This window comes from Panulirus ornatus, chromosome 40 (assembly GCF_036320965.1).
Source record: "Panulirus ornatus isolate Po-2019 chromosome 40, ASM3632096v1, whole genome shotgun sequence".
Classification (NCBI taxonomy): Eukaryota; Metazoa; Arthropoda; class Malacostraca; order Decapoda; family Palinuridae; genus Panulirus; species Panulirus ornatus.
Window position 1 is genome coordinate 13,641,490 of NC_092263.1, and position 17,258 is coordinate 13,658,747.

Consider the following 17,258-nt stretch of genomic DNA (forward strand, 5'->3'; position numbering starts at 1 on the left):
AAAATATAAACCTCAAAATTTGATTTTTACAAAAAACATACAAAAACAAAAGTTAATATTTCCGAAATTCGTCAAAAACACAAATGCTTCAGCAAGAACAAGGAAATAACAAGAACACTGGACAGTAAATGACATCATGTAACAAATACAGGAAGATTCTTGTAATACAATGCCAAATTACTTAATAATAATGATAATAATAATAATAATGATAATAATAATAATAATAATAATAATAATAATAATAATGATAATGATAATAATAATAATAATAATAATTATAGTAATAATGATAATAATATACTAATACTACTACTATTACTAATGATAATAATAATAATAATAATAATAATAATAATAATAATAATAATAATAATGATAATAATAATAATAATTATAGTAATAATGATAATAATATACTAATACTACTACTATTACTAATGATAATAATAATAATAATAATAATAATAATAATAATAATAATAATAATAATAATGATAATAATAATAATAATAATAATTATAGTAATAATGATAATAATATACTAATACTACTACTATTACTAATGATAATAATAATAATAATGATAATAATATGCTAATACTACTACTATTACTAATGATGATAATAATAATAATAATAATAATGATAATAATAATATAGACCCCCCTTTGACTTCTATTAAAAAGAAAACGGATCCAAAAAGAAAACGGCAAGTGCCAGACAGGTCGACCTGACTAGAATAACTTCCGAGTTAGTTTGGAGGACGTGAGACCCCCCACAATCCCCCCCCCCCTTCCCACACCCCACCCCCCCCTCTCACGCCATCCTCTCGTCTCGAGAGAGAGAGAGAGAGAGAGAGAGAGAGAGAGAGAGAGAGAGAGAGAGAGAGAGAGAGAGAGAGAGAGAGATCTATCACAACACAAAAGTCTTTGGTGGGGGAGGGGGGGCTAAATTAACTGACCCCCCCATTTCCCAGGTCAGACACACACACACACACACACACACACACACACACACCAGATAAAGCTCTATTCTTATCTTCTCTTTATCATAATTTCGAGTCCAGGTGGCAGACGCGACGCCCTAGCGCCCCCCCTTCCCTTACTTTTACGCACATTTACGCCAACCATACGCATATATACATACGCACACTACGCATATACATACGCATACACACTCCCCCCTCCCTCCCTTCCCCCTTTATCACTAATATCTCTAAAAGAAACTCTTAGACTATCTCTAAATAAAGATATCATAATTCCTTCGTCTTTAACATGTAAGATAAAAAGGAAAAGAAACAAAAGTCAGTCAGTTATCATAGCCATTTACAGTGGCGCGAAACACATAAATAACCTTACCTTCTCTGACCCCTAAACAACCCAGAGTAGAGGTGATTTCAACCCCCCCCCCCTTACCACCCACCCCTCCTTAACCACTCGAACTACGAGTGCGTTTTGATCCTTATCGCCCGGGGCCCAGAAGGGTCAATCTGGCTCGCGGGGCGTCGCAGGGCCTTTTAGACGCCCAGGGACAATGGCCCGACATAGAAAACGTTTTATCCATAGATGTGCCGACGCGTTCACTTGAAGTCGAAATGGTCGTAAGAGAAATGATCGCTTGTCTGAGAAAATATTGTGTTTCCTACGGAGTCCAGGAAACACTATATATATATATATATATATATATATATATATATATATATATATATATATATATATATATATATATATATATATGATGTGATTATTACACGAAACTGCACTTGGGAACTTCTTGTGTTTCAAGATAGGGAAGGGGGTAGAAGACAATAACAAGACATAACATTTCTTCAAAACTGCTACAAAGTGTCAAAACTCAACATAAACTCGAGCTAACTCGGACCATCTCGTCCTTGGAGCAATCATCTCTCTCTCTCTCTCTCTCTCTCTCTCTCTCTCTCTCTCTCTCTCTCTCTCTCTTCTCTCTCTCTCTCTCTCTTCTCTCTCTCTCTCTTCCTTATTACACCTCAAGTTTCATCACAACTTGTAAAACAAGTCACACAAACATTCAATCTTTTTTTTTCTTCTTTTTCCTTTCTTATTTACGTCAATGTCTCGCATCCATCCCAGTGTTGTGTGTGGGTTTGATCTAGAGAGAAGAGATGAGTCTCACACCAGTCGACCACAAGTAGATAGACTATCTATCAATCGGAGGTTATCAACTTCTCTCTCAGTTTATGGTACACACACACACACACACACACACACACACATACACACACTCTCTCTCTCTCTCTCTCTCTCTCTCTCTCTCTCTCTCTCTCTCTCTCTCTCTCTCCCTGCAAATCCTAGTCACCTGTGCGCTCTGTCTCGTCTTCTAATACGTTCCCCCTTCCTCGCCAACTTTTCCACAGCTCATTCCAGCATTCCAGCAGCTGACCTCAAGCTCCCAAGCTCAATGGACCATGGCGGGGGGACGACACGACATGAGTTCCAGGACTTAACACCTCTCACTTCTATTTCCAGCACCGACAGCTTCCAGGCACCACACCTCTCTCTCCCGAGTTCCAGCCAGACCCACTGCAACACCCGCATCTTCCAAAATCCCCCACTTCAAACGCTGCACATCAGCGGCTCTGGATCGTAAATTTCCAGGGTTTACGCCCCAACGTTCCAGACCCCGTGAGAGAGAGACACACACACAGAGCATTTCCAGGTCTAAACACACAGCGAAGACCTTCACCTACCAGACCTGGAACCCTTTTTAAGCAATAACCTTCCAGACCTGCCTGGTCTAAGACCGTACCCCTAAGTACAATGCTAGACCTAAGACCCTCGAATTCCAGACCCCCACACCCTTTCTTGCCCTTACTTCCAGACCTTCACACAGTGGCCACACACCCTTGTAAGATCCCCCCCTCCCCCTTTTTTTTTTTTGGCTTCCAGGTCCTCACGCACCATCCTTCACGTCCATCTTTCCAGACCCCTTCTAACCTCGCATGTCCAAGTGTAGTGTACCCTACAATTCCAGGCCTCACCCAGTTCCAGGCCCGTCTTATAAGAGTCTCTTCCTTCCCCCCCTTCAACACGTCCACCTAGCCATGTCACTTCTCAACTTTGCTTCACCCAGGGATACGTAACAAGGTCGCTTCCCACACCACCACCTCCTCCTCACGTTCACGAGAACGCGCTCTTGTGGCTTCCGTCGTAAGAGCCCACACCCCCCAAAAATCCGGACGCTCCGCTGGAAAGCCATGGAAACCTGTACCATGGCTTTCCAGCGAGACACACACACACACACACACACACACACACGGTTCGTCTTCGTACCTGATAATTGCGCACGCTGTTAATTTTGTTCGCCAAGATATTGAGACGCCCATGTTATGACGTGAGGGGGAGGGGGGGGGCGGAGGGAGAGGTAGGGGTGATGGAGGGGGGGGGGGACTTAGAAGAGAAGGGGGCGGAGGTGGGAAAGCAAGATGGCTTGCATGGAAGGGAAGGGCAAAAAGAGGAGACCCTTCCATCTAAACTAAAGGGGTAGGTAGGGGAGAGGGAGGGGAGAGGGAGGGGGAGAAAATATAGGGGAGAGAGGGGGTGGTGGGGGGGAGAGGGGGGGATGGGGGGTAGTGACGAAAGAAACGAAGGGGTGAGGGAAGGGAAGAGGGAGGGGGGGTCATGCCCTGACCACGGGAGGCAAAGATTGGGTCGCTGGGGAGAGAGAGAGAGAGAGAGAGAGAGAGAGAGAGAGAGAGAGAGAGAGAGAGAGAGAGAGAATAGCCTCTTACTTGAGACTGATAGCTTATCGCCCAGGTAGTGGTGGGAGGGGGGAGGGAGGGAAGAAGGAGGGAGGGAGGGAGGGAAGGGGGGGTGTGTGTGTGTGTGTGTGTGTGGCTTTTAAAACCGGGAGGGGGGAAGGGAGGGGAGGGGGAGGGGAAAGGGGGTCGAGTGTGTTTGAAATATAATGTATTATCTACGGAAGGCACGGGTGGAACGGACCGAAACTATACGTCGTGGTAATGCAAGACACGAGTGGAACGAACCAAGAGTGTCGTAAATATAGGAGACACGATTGGAACGAACCAAGAGTGTCATATAAATAGAAGACACGACTGGAACGAACCAAGGATGTCATATAAACCAAGGATGTCATGTAAATAGAAGACACGACTTGAACGAACCAGGGGTGTCATATAAACAGAAGACACGACTGGAACGAACCAAGGGTGTCATATAAATAGAAGACACAACTGGAACGAACCAAGGGTGTCATATAAACAGAAGACACGATTGGAACGAACCAAGGGTGTCATATAAACAGAAGACACGACTGGAACGAACCAGGGATGTCATATGAATAGAAGACACGACTGGAACTAACCAGGGACGCCATGTTAACACGGTTGTGGGGGGGGGGGGGGGGGGGAGAGAACGTGAGGGAGGGGGGGTGGTGGGGGACGGCAGTGGGCCCCTGGTCCAGCGGAACATCGTTAGAAATACACAGTAGTACACGTCAGTACACACTTGTGTGTACACTCTGTACATGTGGTACATTCGTGCGTTCGTGCGTCGTCGCCAGCAGCAGCAGCAGTCGACGCCGCACGAACGAGTTTCGTGTCGCCTCTGGTCGTTCGTGATCTCAAACGACAGTCCGGCCTTTGAACACGACAGTAACGACCCTTGAGCACGACGGTACGACCCTTGAACACGACAGTAACGACCCTTGAACACGACGGTAACGACCCTTGAACACGACGGTACGACCCTTGAACACGACAGTAACGACCCTTGAACACGACAGTAACGACCCTTGAACACGACAGTAACGACCCTTGAACACGACAGTAAAGGCCCTTGAACACGACAGTAACGACCCTTGAACACGACGGTAAGACCCTTGAACACGACAGTAACGACCCTTGAACACGACAGTAACGACCCTTGAGCACGACAGTAACGACCCTTGAACACGACAGTTACGACCCTTGAACACGACAGTCACGACCCTTGAACACGACAGTCACGACCCTTGAACACGACAGTCACGACCCTTGTGATGTGACGATACGGCCTTTAATGTTAAGACGCTCTCTGACCTTTGACCTGACCTCTCCACAAAGGCCACGGCGGCCAAAAAAAGGGCGTCGTGGAGGTGCCTTTCCTCGATCGCACTTTGTCGTTCTCACACTTGGGAGGGGGGGGGAGGGTGGCTGGCTCTAAGGGGACCCCCCACACCCCCCCACACCCCACAACTCAACCCCTTCCCTCTCGCCCACGTTAGAATCGAAACCCTGTCCGTTCCGTTCCATAAATTCCGTTCCGCCACACCTTGTCCACTGGTTCGAACCAAGGTACAGGGCCGGACACCACACCACTCCCACCACACCACACCACATACCATCACCCCGTCAATAAATCGATGGATAAGAACAGAAGCGTAGGAGGCAAACGAGACGCCTCTCTCTCTCTCTCTCTCTCTCTCTCTCTCTCTATATATATATATATATATATATATATATATTTCTTTAAAACTATTCGCCATTTCCCGCATTAGCAAGGTAGCGTTAAGAACAGAGGACTGGGCCTTTGAGGGAATATCCTCACCTGGCCCCCTTCTCTGTTCCTTCTTTTGGAAAATTAAAAAAAATAATGAGAGGGGAGGATTTCCAGCCCCCCCTCAGCTCCCTCCCCTTTTAGTCGCCTTCTACGACACGCAGGGAATACGTGGGAAGTATTCTTTCTCCTCTATCCCCAGGGATAATATATATATATATATATATATATATATATATATATATATATATATATATATATATATATATATATATATATATACACACACAAGATCTTTTTACGCATTACTAGAGACAATTTAGAAAATTTAAATGAGATGTTTATAGACAACATCCCTCCCCCCCCTTCCCACTCTTCTCTCTCCCCCTCCCCCTTCCTCCCCCTCTCCCTCACCTCTACCCCCCTCCCCCCTCACCCACTCCCATCCCCCACTCCATTCCCCTCTCACCCACTCCATTTCCCCCCCCTGCCTGAGCCACACAGCCGTCATCAATCACCACTCCCCAGAGAACTGAAGTGGGGAGGAAAGAAAGATCTTGGGGAGGAAAGATGGAGAGAGAGAGAGAGAGAGAGAGAGAGAGAGAGAGAGAGAGAGAGAGAGAGAGAGAGAGAGAGAGAGAGAATGCCGATGTTCACCCGTTTTCTCCTGGCTCGAAATATTCTGTGAATATTCGGTTTTAAATGCCCTTCTCTGAATATCTGGTTTTAAATGCCCCTTCTCTGAATATCTAGCCTTGAATATCTTCCTCTGAATATCTGGCTTCCGATGTTTTTTGAATATCTGACATTAAACGCCCTCCTCTGAATATCTGGCTTTAAACGCCCTCCTCTGAATATCTGGCTTTAAATGCTGTCCTCTGAATATCTGGCTTCCAATGTTTTGAATATGTGACATTAAACGCCCTTCTCTGAATATCGGGGTTTAAATGCTCTATACTGAATACCTGCCTTTAAATGTCCTTTTCTGCCTGGCTTTAAATGTCCTCGTATAGAACCCCTGGCTTTAAGTCTCCTCCCTCATAGTATGACTTTAAACGCCACGCGCCCCTCCCTCCCCCACCACCCTTGTCGGAGACATTTTTTTTTTCTTTTGGGTGTATTCGGAATATCTGGCTTTAAGGCTCTCTCATTGAAGCATCTGGCGCTTTAAGAGCCCGCTACGGTATGTTGGCCTTTAAGCGCCCCCCCCCCCAGCGATAGAGCGTCAGGCTTTAAGAAGCGCTCTCTCTCTCTCTCTCTCTCTCTCTCTCTCTCTCTCTCTCTCTCTCTCTCTCTCTCTCTCTCTCTCTCTTCTGACAGGGTTCCTTTCCTCAACTTCTCTGGGTTCCAAAACTCTGCATCACCTCAGAAGATCCTCTCTCTCTCTCTCTATCTATCTATCTATCTATCTGCCATCCAAGATTATCTGGGGTTCGAACCTTTCCCCTCCCTCCACCTGACACGACTAACCCAGGTTTACCTGGTTTCCTCCCCCACACCGGAACCTGACTTCGTCGCCAAAGATAATCAATAACAGACGAAGACACAAATAACCTGCGGGCACCTGTGTTGACACAGTTGTGAATGAAGAGAAAAAGAAAACAAACGCGAATAACGCTAGAAAAAACGCGAATAACGCCAAGAAAAACGCGAATAACGCCAAGAAAAACGCGAATAACGCCAAGAAAAACGCGAATAACGCCAAGAAAAACGCGAATAAAGCCAAAAAACGCGAATAACGCTAAGAAAAATAGAAAACGAGAATAACGCCATTAAAAACCCCGAATAACCTTAAGAAGAAAACCCGCTAGTAATGCTAGAAAAAAGAAAAACGCTAATAACGCTAGGAAAAAGAAAAAAAACGAGAATAACGCTAGGAAAAACGGTAATAACGCTGCGAGTGGATGATAAAACGAGGAAAACGGCGAGAACTTGAATGAGACTCGAACCCGACCGGAATGGACGGCGAGAACCCATTAGCAAAACTGGAGAGAGAGAGAGACATCTAGCGACACAGAACCACCACAAAGGTAAACACACATTACATCACCCCCCACCCTCCCCCCTACCACCCCCACCCCCCCACCGTGGGGGTTACGGACCATCAAGCCAAAAAAAAATCCCTCACGACCCCCCCCCCCCTTCCACAAAACCCAACCCCCCCAGAAAAAAAAGGTCGGAAACAAAGCCTTTTTAAACACACACACACACACACACACATACACACACACACACACACACACACACACACACACATACACACACACACACACACACACACACACACACACACACACACACACACATACACACACACACACACACAAGAAAAAAAGGCAAAGGAGTTCTTTTAAGAAGTAGCGCTGGGTTATAAGAAGAGAGAGAGAGAGGGAGGGAAAAAATACATTCATCCATTAAGGTATAAAGAAATGAAGAGAGAGAGAGAGAGGGAGAGAGAGAGAGAGAGAGAGAGAGAGAGAGAGAGAGAGAGAGAGAGAGAGAGAGAGAGAGAGAGAGAGAGAGAGGTGTTTAAATTAAGAGTAACGGCGAGTTAGGGGCCTTCCCCCCCCACGCCCTCCCCCCCCACACACACAGACGAACACGAACACACACACACACACACACACACACACACAGACGAACACAGACACACACACACACACACACACACACACACACACACACAGACGAACACACACACACACACACACACACAGACGAACACAGACACACACACACACACACACACACACACACACACACACACACACACACACGATCGCGCGCGCGAGTTAATAAGGCCCTAGGATCCCGCCTTTAAGCTCGACCTTTGACCTTCCACGGCCCAGTACAATGATGCATGCGCATCCAGCAACCCCCCCCTCGACCCCCCCCGACCCCCCGCCGACCCCCCCCCCCGACCCCCCCGCACACCCAGCGGCGGTCATTACGTCAACCAGATGACGTCATTCGTCACTGCCAGAAGACAACATTAGAACGAAAAGAGAAAATATTACAAAGAATATTCGAATATTATTGAAAAAATGGTGGACGATCATATGTGCGTTTGTGGGAAAACGGTCATGTGTGTGTGTATATATACATGATGTATACATGTTCCCCGGGAACGACAATATATGTATAAATGTATATGCATACGTGTGTGTGTGTGTGTGTGTGTGTGTGTGTGTGTGTGTGTGTGTGTTATGTACACCAGCGAAGCCTCTGTAAACTATATATATATACAATGTATATATACATTGAATCATATAAACAAAAAAGCATACATATACAGTTATCTATTATTTATAAAGATATATGCATACTTCTATATACATTATATAAATCATAGTATACAAACACTCAGATAAAGAGATATGTATATAAACACTCATCTATATAAACACATAAGTATGCAAGAAATCGTGACTATAGAAACAATCATACAAACAACTATATAAACAAACCTATATATAAACATTCAAAACTATATAAACAACTACACACACACACACACACACACACACACACACACACACACAATCACAAGGACCTCAACCAACAAGCTCATTAACCTGTCAGGTGCACTAACGACATAACTACCGTAATTAATTACTTAACGACCCACGGATAATGTCTGTTTAGGTTCCAAACAGTGTGTCAAGACGATTACATAAGCAGGAATTAAGAACGGGGGGAGATTAAACGCCCCCTTCATTAACCCTGAATAAAACATTGAATAAGAATGAAAAAATGTATATGAATAATCATCTCGAAAAACAGGGTAATGTATCAACCATCTTCAAATGAATAATGCCTCTAAAATGAATAATAATAAGGATGATAAATGATTATGACACGCTCGTGATGAATTAAACCAGGGTTGTATTATCACAAAGTGAATGAAGGTATCATACAAGAACACTCATTCATGTACTACTGCTGGAAATGAATAAAAGTAAATCATTCACGACACATTAGGCTTCAGAGATGGGGTGAATAACAGTTTATATATGTGGTGACCTTATGTACAACGTATAGTGTACATATGTAGTGACCTTATTCATGTACAACGTATAGTGTACATATGTAGTGACCTTATTCATGTACAACGTATAGTGTACATGTATAATGACCTTATTCATGTACAGCGTTTAGTATACATATGTAGTGACCTTATTCATGTATAATGTAGAGTGTACATATGTAATGACCTTATTCATGTACAACGTATAGTGTACATGTATAATGACCTTATTCATGTACAGCGTTTAGTATACATATGTAGTGACCTTATTCATGTATAATGTATAGTGTACATATGTAATGACCTTATTCATGTACAGCGTTTAGTATACATATGTAGTGACCTTATTCATGTACATCGTATAGTGTACATATGTAATGACTTTATTCATGTACAACGTTTAGTGTACATATGTGGTGACCTTATGTACAACGTAAAGTGTACATATGTAATGACCTTATTCATGTACAACGTCTAATGTACATATGTAATGACCTTATTCATGTACAACGTATAGTGTACATATGAACTTATTCATGTACAACGTATAGTGTACATATGTAGCAAGCTTAACGCACGTACACGTGATCCGAGATGGTGAACATTATTGGTGTACGCCTCAATTCTGTACATCTGATATGCGTAGTACATATGAAATGTACTCCCTCGATCTCTCTATAACCTACAACCTCAGATTCTAATATGTTTTGTAACTGCTTTCTTTACCACTACAACAACCCCCACTGCTTCAACGCTGCTTGTACTTATGACTACGTCCTTAACGGTCGTTACGATGGGTCTGCCACGTAACGAGCAAACAAGCAGTTATGGTGGAGGGTTAATGAGCGATTGTGTGTGTCTGTCTGTCTGTTTGGTTACAATGGCGTTTGGGAAATGCCATTGTTTAAGCCACTGCAAGCCAAAGGCCACACAATAGACCCTGATAGATTCCATTCTAAAGATGGGGGGAGGGTCTCTGGTCCCCAAAGACCATTCCCAAAGGCCAAACTTTGATAACAGACCTGATAACAGACCATAGATAAGACTGGGCCGAATAGCGTTCCTTAAAAGCGTTTAAAAAAAAGAAAAGAAAAAAACGCCCCTGGGCGTTTAAAGCACCCGGTTTATCGAGTAAAACGCCGGGAAGTTACAAAAAAAAGGGCCCCCTCCAAAAAAAATAAAGCCACGAAGAAAAAAAAGCAATATGAAGCAGTGATAAAAAACTGGGGATTACAATACGTTTTTTGTTAGGCCTTCACTGGGGAGGATAGCACAAAGATTTCCAAACATTTTGCTTTTCTATGTACGATACGTAACGAATCGTGTGCGTGCGTGTGTGTGTGTGTGTGTGTGTGTGTCATCGCTACCTCTACCACTTACACAAACCGCCTCTAACCCAAACCTAAGAACGTAATTAAAACGCTCAATTATCTAGCCATCAATTAATCGCAATGCAGGACAGGACAATTAACATTGTAATTATCAATGGACACTACAGTCTCATTTTATCGTATATCTATCTATCTATCTATCTATCTATCTATATATATATATATATATATATATATATATATATATATATATATATATATATCATATATATCCTAGGATAGATAGAAAACATCTATGGCTATGGCTTCCTGCTGACGGCGAGCTGGGATATAGTCTGCCTGTCTATCTGTCTATCTATCTTTTATCTATCTATCTATCTATCTATCTATCTATCTATCTGTCTGTCTGTCTGTCTGGTCCATGGAGGGGCGGGGGTAGGAGGGCTGTGAACAAGTCGATCGATACTGGCACTCAGGGTCGTGGTGGTAGGTGTGGGGTAATCACCCTGACCTGTAATTGCCTCCCCTTGACCTGTAAAGCACCGGCTATGACCTGTAATCAAGTCACCTTGACCTGTAATGAGGCACACACACGATGACCTGTCAGGCACAAAACCATTGACCTGCAACCCAATGACCTGTAAGAGACTTACGATGATGACCTGTCAGGGATTCATGATGATGACCTGGGGAGACACCGTGACCTGGGAGGGATGGTGACCTGGTGTGGCACTCACCGTGAAGAACAGACCCAGGAGACGCTGCAGGTACGGCCTGTCCTTCGTGTCCGTCAGGAGGTCAAAGGGCGATACGTACAGGAGCCTTAGGGGGGCGACTGCTTGGTGGTTCCTCCCCTCTCCTACGGGAGGGTCTCCCGGCGAAGGAGGGGGCGAAGACGACCCCGTGGCACGTAGGTCCTCCCCTAAGGCAGCGGGTGACACCCTCCTCTCACGCCCTTTGGAGCCGGGGGGCCTCTTCGTCCCAGAGGTCGACAGGCAAAGGGCTGAGGCGCTCTTCGACTTCGAGTCCCGAAATCTTCGCGCGAGGTTGGGCGAATCGGACACGTCCCTACTTATGTCTAGGATGTCGCCACAGCTCAGGTTCTTATGGGGGGTCCTGAAGCCCAGGCTGTCGAAGGGCGTGTCGACGGGGTATGTCGAGTCCCCGGCGCGGGTCGACGCTACCTCCTCCTCCTGCCGGAGTTGGTTTATGTTATCGTGAGAGGCCGATCTCTCAGGCGCTATCGAGAACCCCTCGTGTCTCGTGGTCTTCGTCAGGTCCTGCGACCTGGCCCTCTTGTGTGCGAACTTCCTCTTGGTGGGGTTGTCCACGGCGGGGGCTGCAGGAGGCGGCGACGGCCTGCCCGCCTTCGACTTGGCTTTGGCCGGGTCCTTCTCTCTCTCGACGACGACCAGTGCCTCCGCGTCAACGGCGCCTTGCACTTCAGTCTCCCTAGCGCCATCGCTATCTCTCGGAGCGATGAGGGAAATCGACTCCTGGGAGTGGAATTTGGCCCAGAAGGGAACGGAGATGGATCTTTCCATCTGTCGTTTGCTTCGCTTTTTGAAGGACTTGGACGATTCCTTCTTCCAGCGCGAGGCTTCTTCACCACCCGTCTCACGGCGGCTGTTGCGCTCCTCCTCCTCCTCCCCTGGGGTTCTCAATCCATCGGGAGTCTTCTGTTTGGCGTCGTTCCAGTTCGCGTCCTGGAAGGCCCTGTGCAAGTAACAACTGCTGCCCTTGGAAATGGCTCCCGATGGGAGGACCGGCTCCTCGCTAGAGGTCGCAGGTGAGGAGACGATGTTCGGAAAGGGTTTCTGGAGGTCGGAGGAGGAGGAGATCGAGTCGTAACGGGAGGTCGTGACTACGCTAGTGAGGGAGACACTTCCCTCATCCAGCAGAGGAGATGGCAATCGTCGCTTTTCTTCATGGCTCCAACCCTCCTCAGCCTCGTCTGCGACATGGAAGCCCAGGAGTCGGCCTTGCGTTCGCTGGCGACGCTCTTGTCTTTCTTCAGATTCTTCTTCTCTTTTCCAGGTCCTTTCTCGGCTTCGGCCTTCCGTGCGGTGCTTTCAGTGTGAAAGGCGAATCCGGGGAAGAATTTACCCTTTTTCGGCGAGATTCCGTCTTTCCAGCGGTCCGTCTTGGCCTTGTTGGCCGTGCGTCGAGTCACAGGAACACTGAGGTTGTGAGGAGGGACTGGAATCTGGAAACATTGGCGTCTGTTGGTTATCATCATCTTCATGGCCCTTCATGGAGCAACTGTGTTCAGAGGCCTTCGTCAACCCATCACCATCCTCATCTCTCGACTTCGCTGGAAGGACCGTCAAGCTCTGTGGATGATGGGAGATTAAACTGGAATCAGTCTGCCAGTCTACTTCTGCCTGTAGAGTCTTGGGGACAACCACTTCGTCCTGGGGTTTGGAGGAACCCGTTGAGTTCGACAAGAACCCGGGCCAGAGGCTATGGAAGGCGGTGCTGACCGTTCGCATAATGTCGGAGCTCTGCTCCGTTCCAGGGACGCTCGGTAACTTGAGGTCTGGAAGCTCAGAAGGGATACACAGTCCACTCTCACCATCAGGAGTCGAGTTGCGGCAAATAACTGGACCAACTGAGGGATTTGCGGTCGCTCCTTCCACTGGAAGGGAGGAATTTACGTGCCTGAACGAGGCGGATGCCCCACTCTGCACGTATCTTCCAAGATGAGGGCCAGGCGTCGCGTTCCATGGGTTCTCTTGGTCTACAGTTGCTTTAAGAGGTCTCCGAGGGTCCCGGCTGGAACTCGGATCACTCTCAAGGTTATGTTCCAGGGCTGGGCGAACGCCGCATTGACCTGCATCATCGCTCACCTTCCAGTCTTGCGTCGACGCTTCTACCTCACTCCAGTCGCCTTGAGGGTCCTCGTCCATACTCCTTTCTTGAGAGGTTTCTAAAATGCTTTCCAGGTTCTCCTTGGACGCCATCGCCTTCTCGATCAACTTCTTGTCACTTGTGCTGAAAATGTGAGACTTGCTGTGGGACTTGCCGCACTTCCTCCTTACCGACACATTCTTACTCAAACGTGAGAAGAATGAGAACCCGATCCCGGATTCCTTCGTCTTTGTCAAGTCTTCGCTAGATGCCGGAGCCACGCCATCGGCGTTGGGTTTCGAAGCCTTGGTCGTGGCGGACTTCGAGTTCGTCCCGCTGTGAGACCCACCGCCACGTTCCTCTCGCTCGTTCGTCGCGGGGCTTCGAGAGGATTCGTCCAGAGGTGAGACCGAATCATAGAATACTGACTTATCTTTAGGGGATGTTGTGGGTCTTTCCGGTGGCCGGAACGCGCCGTCGGACCCCGAGGAAGCGGAGGAGGAAGAAGAAGAACACCAGGAGGAAAGGTTCGCAACATCTCTGTCGGTCCCGTTGTCGCTGGGGATCGCACGCAGGATGGCGTCGCTTCTCATGTCTTCCTCATTCTTGCCGTTGATGTCTGTTTCACTGCCGGTCCGACGGCGACACTTGCCCTCCGTGTCCTCATTCTCGCTACGCCCATTCTTACCTCCTCCTCCCTCTCCTACTCCCACGAGACCTGGCTGCCTCCAGTCCATCGGGCCGGAGAGCGTCTTGCACCTCCAACCTCTCTGTTCGCGGGTTCGAACCCTCCTGTTGAACGACCTCACGAACCTCGGGTTGGTCGCGACGACCCCGCCGCCGCCCACCACGACCTCCTCCTCGTCGTCTTCGTCTGTGGCCAAGAAGTCGTTCCGGTTCTCAAATAAGTCCACGACGACCGATGTCCTGCGTCGATTCACCTTGGGCTCTTTGCCAGGGTCGTTCGTCCCAGGGGTGGACTGCGCCCCTGGGGTGCCACATTGACCAGCCGCAGACCCCTTCGATTCAGGGGTCTGGCCCTTCCAGAGGGCCTGTTCAGTGGCCTCAGAACCCCTACAGACGACCCCTTCCGTGGTGGTCCTGGGGCCTCTACAGCACGACCCTTCCCTGGTCCCAAAGCCACTACGGACGGCCTCTTGCGACGTCCCACAGCTTCTACGAGACTCAGGGGCCGTACAGCTGGACTCAGGGCCTTCCTTCGTCACCTCCTCTTGCAGGATGCCCGTGCCCTGCGTTGCCGTGGTGGTGCTCCACCACATGTCTCCTTCACCAACACAAGGGCGTCTCGTTATGATCTGTGAACTCTCTCTCTAAGGAGACGTGTGTGTGTGTGAGAGAGACACACACACACACCTCACACAGGACAGGTTCCTCCTGTCTCCATCATGTCCACCTAACCTGACCCCACACACCTCTCTCTCACACCACCACAACCCCCCCAAAAAAACTCCCCTTAATCCAATACTCCTCCTAAAGGCCTCCCGTGGCTAATGGGGGTCAGGTCAGCAGTAGTAGTAGTATGGTGACCTGGCACAAAAGGAGGAGAGGTGAGGAGGGGGATAGGATGGGGGTGAGGAGGAGGAGGAGGAGGGGAACTTCGAGGTGACACACCACACACCCCCCTTGTAACCCTCTAAAACAAGAGACGGTGGAGATGCAGACGGTCGAATCTCCCCTTGAAATAACTGGAGGAAGACGACCATATGATATCTTCCCTTGTGGCCTCCTTGCTCATAACATCTTGTTTAATGGGGGTCGAAACACAACATCAACACATTTTCTCTGGTGAAGTGTTGAACAAACTCATTATGATCTTTCTCGCCACTTTGTGAACACTCCAACACTCGCATGGTTCTCAACTTCTTTAATATAATCTCTAGTTACAGTTGTCATCAATTCACCAGGTTAATTGTCTACATCAACTGGACATTATGATTGAAATTCCGTCTATTTAACATCTCTACATTCTCATATCTCCTCGTACATACAACACACTCCTTGCTTTACTTCATAAAACACCTCGTAAACAAGCCCTTAAAAAAATGATAAATCTATTTCACATTTTCGTAGAAAATCGGCGAGATGAAATGGCCAAGCAATAAATGCGAGATAATGAGAAGATAAATTAATTAACAGAGACGTAATTTCTCCATTACCCTTCCACACCCCCCAACCCCTCCCTTTTACGGTCTGCCTAGATAAGAGGATAGATAGATAGATAGACAGATAGATAGAGAGATAGATGTAAACAGATAGATAGATAGAAGTAGATATAGATAGATATAGATAGATAGATAGATACACAGATGGCGAGCCCAACCCATCCCAATATTGCGAGGCAAGATAACGCTACACACACACACACACACACACACACACACACACACACACACTGAACCACGCCAAGATAACACGGTGATAACCCTTTAAAAAAATAGCGAGCCAACGGTAAAATAAAGAAAAAACGCATGAGCCACCGCTATATAACCGACCCGGTCTAAACCAATACAGGCATTTTTTTTTTTAAAAGCAGGGTGACCAATATTGGCGTTTTTTCTATATTTCATTTATCTATTTTTTGGGGGTGAAGGGAAAATATATATATATACATTCGCCTCTTCGATGTATATCAACTGACTGTTATATTTCTCTCTTGTGTCTCCCCTGATGGTGTGATTATTACACGAAAGTGCACTTGGGAACTTTTCGTGTTTCATTTTCCCCGTGGACTCATAGGAAAATATATATATATATATATATATATATATATATATATATATATATATATATATATATATATATATATATCCCAAAATACTTAAGAACACACACACACACACACAAAAGAAATGTCCCCCCCCCCCACCATTACGATTCGCTTCCTGGAGATATATACGAAAGGACAAAGTTTTTTAATCCCATTATCCCAGGGATTGAAGAGATCCCAGATGCTGACGTCATGTGTGTGTGTGTGTGTGTGTGTGTGTGTGTGTGTGTGTGTGTGTGTGTGTGTGTGTAGGTAGGCTTTATGTACACTACACACAAGAACAGACTCGTGTATCATGCGCTACCTCAGAAGCGAGGGGTCTTAGTTCGTGTTGTGAGTAGGTCAGTCAAGTCAGGGTTGTACGTAAGTAGGCCAGGTTAGGGTTGTAAGTAGGTCAGGGTTGTAAAGTAAGTAGGTCGGGGTTGTACGTAAGTAGGTCAGGGTTGTAAAGTATGTAGGTCAGGTCAGGTCGGGGTTGTAAAGTAAGTAGGTCGGGGTTGTAAGATAAGTAGGTCAGATCGGGGTTGTAAGTATGTGGGTCTAGTACGAGAGAGAGAGAGAGAGAGAGAGAGAGAGAGAGAGAGAGAGAGAGAGAGAGAGAGTACATCGTCCATTTTGGAACATTCCAGACCTAAAAAAAAGAAAAGGGGGGGGGGCAGGTGGAGGGCCACTGGAACGGCTTCATATTCCAGTCCACTGGAATAGTTCTGGAATCAGGACGCGACTGG

General features: G+C 46.8%; 1 protein-coding gene across 10 annotated transcripts in view; it reads right to left on the reverse strand.

The window, feature by feature from the left end:
* The window catches only part of LOC139761441 (pleckstrin homology domain-containing family G member 5-like), a 593,230-nt gene that overhangs the window by 31,462 nt on the left and 544,510 nt on the right, over nucleotides 1–17,258 (reverse strand). The window lies entirely within an intron of this gene.